Source organism: Anomaloglossus baeobatrachus, chromosome 7 (assembly GCF_048569485.1).
Source record: "Anomaloglossus baeobatrachus isolate aAnoBae1 chromosome 7, aAnoBae1.hap1, whole genome shotgun sequence".
Lineage (NCBI taxonomy): Eukaryota > Metazoa > Chordata > Amphibia > Anura > Aromobatidae > Anomaloglossus > Anomaloglossus baeobatrachus.
The window spans coordinates 201,035,629-201,042,131 of NC_134359.1; positions in this window are offsets into that span (position 1 = coordinate 201,035,629).

Genomic DNA, 6,503 nt, shown 5'->3' on the forward strand with positions numbered 1-6,503 from the left:
TGCCTATGGCCCCTATGGATTGCACATGTTCTCCTGTGCTGCCTATGGCCCCCTATGGATTGCATACATTCCCCTGTGCTGCCTATGGTCCCCTATGGATTGCACACATTCCCCTGTGTTAGATAACGCCCCCATTCTGCTGCCCATGGCCCCTATAGATTGCACAAGTCCCCCTGTGTTAGATATCGCCCCCATGGTGCTGCCCATGGCCCCTATATAGATTGCACAAGTCCCCCTGTGTTAGATATCGCCCCCATAGTGCTGCCCATGGCCCCTATATAGGTCGCACAAGTCCCCCTGTGTTAGATATCGCCCCCATAGTGCTGCCCATGGCCCCTATATAGATCGCACAAGTCCCCCTGTGTTAGATATCGCCCCCATAGTGCTGCCCATGGCCCCTATATAGATCGCACAAGTCCCCCTGTGTTAGATATCGCCCCCATAGTGCTGCCCATGGCCCCTATAGAGCGCACAAGTCCCCCTGTGTTAGATATCGCCCCCATAGTGCTGCCCATGGCCCCTATAGAGCGCACAAGTCCCCCTGTGTTAGATATCGCCCCCAGGCTGCTGCCCATAGTAAAATAAAACCCTCTTTCCTTACCTCCTCCAACGTTTATCTCCCTCCTGTATCCCTCCGTGCTTCTCTTCCTTACTTCCTGGTTCTCAGTGCGGTCATGTGATCGTCACAGCAGACTGAGATCTCTGCATGCCTGATCACAGTGGAGGCAGGGACACGGGGAGAAACGCTGGAGGGGGTAAGTAAAGCTTTTTTATTTTAGAATGAGCAGCAGCCTGGGGGCAAAATTTAACACAGGGGGGCATGTGCCATCACAGGGGGGCGCAGAGACATATAATATGCACCGCTGCCCCAGCCCCTCACTGCGGTGCGATTTCAGCACCATTGGAGATGGACAGCGGCTGTGCATATTATATGAGCGGGAGCAGGAGATCTAACGCTGCCACCCACAGCGTTCCCCTGCACTCCAGAGCTGCTGCCCCCACCTCCCCTGGACCCTGCAGTGTACATATAAATATAACCCCCCCACCCCCGTATATTCGGCTTATAAGACGCACCCCCTACTTTCCCCCAAAATTTGGGGGAATAAAGTGCGTCTTATAAAGCGAACAATACGGTAATCCCTTTATCTTTCGCTGCCTCCGGGCAGTGGGAGGAATCAGAAAGAAAATAATTTTAGTCCTCTGCCGTGAGTAAAACACAGTTTCACTTTATATACCTTCTGGATTAATGCAAAACGTCTTCATTTAGCACAGTCCTTTCTCTTTAACAACTCTTTAACGGTAGTCTTTATTTATAAGGAGTCTTTGCTCTAAATAACTGTCCCTATCTAACTATTAACACACATTGACCGGTCTCTCAATAGTTATAACTCACAGACTTCTTTCGATGTCTTTTGCCACACAGACACAGCACTCAGGGTTAATTCGCAGGAGGCTAGTCTGTTATCCCAAGATGGCGGATCTCTCTTTCTCCTCACAATATTCACTCTGCTTCTTCTTCATTTAAACCACAAGTTAAAAACTTCATTACTTAGTTCAGCATCTCCTTTATGACGGAGCCATAAAAATCCTACTGTGGAGACAGATTAGCAGTCATTCCCTTTTCTCAAAAGAAAGCAACCGAGCCCACAGGATCACACCCTAAATCTCCTTAACAGCTCCAGCGCACGCACGTCACTTTTTTCGCCCAACTGCCACACTATTTTAAAAATCAACTGTGCACAGTCATGCTCTACAGTGACACCCGGTGGCCATTGAAATCATAGCACAGATATTCTCCACTATATGTATGTCTTTCACCCTGTTACACGTTTATGATTGACCCCTTTATTAGGAGGATAGACCATGGACCATTGGCGAGGGTACAGATGTGCCGGCTTAGCACACAGGATGCTGTCCTGAGGGTAGTGCTCTATGCTGATGAAGTCATCGTTTTTGTCTCCTCGAGAGGGGAGGCGAGGGCAGTAAGGGCAAGGCATTATCCAAGGTTATCCAGGACAAATGTGTAAGTCTCTGGCTAGGTGGAGAAGTTCCTGATTTCCCAGAACCCAGGAATTTGCCAAAGTCCTATGCATAGAATTGGGCCAAGGTGATTACCGCGCTAAAAACTGGGATGGCAGAATTACCGTATTTTTCGGACCATAAGACGCACTTTTTTCCCCCAAATGTTGGGGGAAAGTGGAGGGTGCGTCTAATGGTCTCAATGTAGGGCATGGCTGCGTGGAATGAGGGTGCTGCGGTGGAGCGGGTCATCGGGGGCACGAGCAGGCAGCAGCAGCGCCTGCCATGACCACGTGGGCCCACTTATTACATATGCACGCCCATCCTCCCGCCCATCTCTCAGCGCTGAAGCCAGGGCTGATAGATGGGTGGAATGATGGGCGGGGACGCGCGCATAATTAACAGCCAGCCGTGATCACCCCTGGCAACTACAGAATGGAGTGATCATGCTCGGCTGTATTCACTGCTCCCGCGCATCATCATCAGCGCGGGGTGCAGTGAATCAATGTACTCACCGCTCCCCTGCAGCACCGCGTTGTCCTCCAGTCTGCCGGCCGCGCTGTGTGGACTGGAGACTAGCGGGGCTCACAGCGATGACGTCATCGCTGTGCGCACGTGTGTCTTCACAGCCACGCCGGCAGACTGGAGGACAATACATTGCAGTGCTGCAGGGAACGTGGCCGGCTCAACACAGCACTGCCGACACAGACAGGAGGAGGAGCGACGCTGCGTGGAACGAGGAAAGGTGAGTGTAAACATTTATTTATTTTTTTGTGTGTGCCGCAGGATGGGGGTATATGAGCAGGATGATGGTGGTATATGAATAAGAAGATGGCATATAGCAGGATGATGGGGGTATATGAACAGGATGATGGCATAAAGCAGGATGATGGGGGTATATGAGCAGGATGATGGGGCCATATACCAGGATGATGGGGGTATATGAACAGGATGATGGCATATAGCAGGATGATGGGGGTATATGAGTAGGATGATGGGGCCATATACCAGGATGATGGCATATAGCAGGATTATGGGAGTATATGAGGAGGATGATGGGGCCATATACCAGGATGATGGGGGTATATTAACAGGATGATGGGGCCATATACCAGGATGATGGGGGTATATGAACAGGATGATGGCATATAGCAGGATGATGATGGCATATAGCAGGATGATGGGGGTATATGAGCAGGATGATGGGGGTATATGAGCAGGATGATGGCGTATATGAGCAGGATGATGGCGTATATAGCAGGATGGAAGCACATACCAGGGTGCAGTATGTAGCAAGATGGGGCTATACCAGGATGAGGGACATAAATATATACACAAGGCAGGAGGATCATTACCAGGATGGGGTACCTTAGTAGAGAATTTGGGGATATTACCCCCATAATAGTGTCAGCAGCAGATCCTCGTCCCATAACAGTGTGTCATGACCACATTTTTTCCTTAAAATTTTATTTTCCTTCTCTAAAACCAGGGTGCGTCTTATGGTCCGGTGCGTCTTATAGTCCGAAAAATACGGTAAGTGTGCTGCTTAGAGAGTGGACTCCTGGAAGGGATCGTCCATCTGTTTTGGTAGTGCGTGCATCTTGCCAGAACCTCTCTGGATGTGGGTTTACAATCTGTTTTATCAGCTGTTATGGGGAAACAGACTGAACCTTCTCAAGTGGGAAGTTACTTACCATAAGAGACTAGGGGGGTAAAATATGGTCAACCCCATGGTGTTCTTTGTGGACACCTTTTTTAAATCAAACATTTTGAGCCTCAGGAAAGAGAGGGCTCCTCAGTGAGTATTCTCCAGGTAGAGGCATCAGCCCTTTTTTCAGGATTGGAAGACAGGAGGGCATGTGAAGGACTTTCAGACATCGCACAGACATCTCCTAGCTTAAATTACCCTAGTCCTAAAGGTGATTCACCGGTGGGGCTTGGGAGTGTGGGAGATAAGGACTCTGTCAAGGAGGTTACTTGATGAGAGGATCTTATAAATGCACCTCTGAAAACCATTTGGTTCGTGTTCGCTGACTTCACCTGTATTGGCACAGTTCGGCGAACATATCCGAACCCAATGAATTAAATAGAAGGACAAATTAAAGGCCCAAAAGGTGCCAAAACTGCACAAACTATTTTACACTGGAGCCACACTGTTGTGGCACAGCCATTAACTTCCTATTAACATCAGAAATATTAGATGAGTGACAGGAGTAGGCCTATTGCTCTGAGAACCAATTGAATTGTTTTGGATTACCGTAGATCAAGCTGGCCTCCGCCCCCATTTCTATTAGGGCTTTTATACATTGTTTATTTTTATTTTTCCACTTAATGACTGCATTTACATGAGAGCGTTTATCCATAAGGAGGGCTTGGCCAGAAAGTCAATCACTTATGTTTATCTCTGACTGGGAAATCTCTGTGGGAGGAATGGTCAGCCTCTATCGCTGTGTTTTACCCTCCTGCAACAGAGATTTTACTTCAGCGTAAAGATCCTCAAACCTCGATGGTGTGGGTTTCATCGGGGACAAAGAGGTAGTGGGCCCCCTCTCTCTCCGTGTCCGACTATGACCACGTTGTGAAGATCCAGAATCTTCCACTGTCACCTTTTTATTTTGCACTGTGCTACTCGTATGGCTGTTTTTTTCTGTGATATGTTGATACCCATCACATTTATCTGTAAGCAGCCTGTTTTGGCATTGTGCCACTGTCAGAGCACTCTGCATCTCTCTTATGCGCTGTTCTAACTCTTGCATTTTTATTTCTTTTATTTTTTTTTTTGTAACACAGAGTATGTTTTTCATGTTGCTTCCTATAGGCATGTAACAAAATCCAACCTCTCCTGCTCAAGGCATTCAGCCCCTTGTTCCTTTCAACTTAAAACTTTTCGAAACGTCACCACATCAGCTGGTTCAGCAACTTTCATACATTCATCCCATCATTAACTCACTCCAAGATATTGCGACCACTCATTGGCCAAAACACATTAGGGAGCCTGCTCCCCACCTGGAATCTCAACAGACATATTTACAACCTCTTTTGTCTTAAAGAGGGACATGTTTTGTGCAATTTCACACACTTTTCCGGACTATCGGAATTGGATCTCAAAATGTCAAATTATCGGGATTTAGGTAAAATCTAAATTTTAAGCCTGCGTATCCCACTTCTGACACCAAATGTTTTGGCAAGTATTTAAAGGGATCAGATATGGCTTTAAAGAAGGAGATTAATTTTATATAATGATTAAAAGATTATAGAAAATAGGAAATAGTGTGATATTGTGTACACTTTTGCATAGTATTTATCACAAAGGTAAAGTACTTACATTGCACAGTACATAAGAAGAATTTTACCAGGAGCTACACGCATAATCTGCCTGGAAACATCAGCTGTGAGAAGTAAAACAGCGAAGACAGAGAAATTCCTGGGATCCACACTGTGGTGTCAATGGTCGTCCCCTCCACAGGTAAACCGGCTTCTGACTTCACTGTAATCTTCACCAGTCTATATCTCACTTGAAAACAAATTGCTTGTGTAAACAAATGTCACATAAACTCTAATAGGTTCCATTTGTCCAATATATTATCCCTCTTCTGAGTGGCCAACTCTTCAGATGCCAACATACACCGGACAAATACGTCACCGGATGAGACATGCTAAAGGCTCCTGGTTTCAGATGTTTAACCATACTATAAACATGCTCACATTCTCAATAAACATTGATAAGAAAACTATGTGGCGCTAAATGATACTAAAAACATGTATTTTCTCACTAGAACTATAAATCCAGGTGTCTGGGAAAATGACAGGAAAACAAACTAATATGAACTTAACTTTTGCAATCTAATATCTTAAAGAGTTTCTTAAAGACAGACTACTAATATAGATTCCTGATTGCCACTAACATGTTACCACTAAACCCCTTTAATGCTCCTAACAACATAAATGAAAACATAGTAACACCTAACTTGTCAGACGGCAAAATACTTGCACCTGGCACCTCCGCCAATTGCCTTTTCTAGGTGCCGTGGCGTGGTTGCAGGTGGCCGAAAGTGCTTAATTCAGGATCAGCTTCGTCTTCTGATAGTGGCAGCCAGTGGCGTAACTAGAGTTTGATGGGCCCTGGTGCAAAATTTAGACCGGGGCCCCCCCTCCACGTACACCGACACTTAGGGTACGGGATAATGACACTGACACTCGGGGTACAGGATAATGATGCTGACACTTGGCTCTTACCCTCAGCACCCAGGTTTCCCATGATCTGACATCCCTCTATCAGAACACAGCTTTCCCATGTTCTGATATCCATCTTGTCCTCAGCAACCAGCTTTCCCATGCTCTGCTATACATCATTCCCTCGGCACCCAGCTTTCCCATATCAGAGCATGGGAAAGCTAGGTGGAGAGAGATGTACAGCAGAGCATGGGAAAGCTGGGTGCTGAGGGAAAGAGCCTTTTTCCCTCAGCACAAAACATTCCCATCCC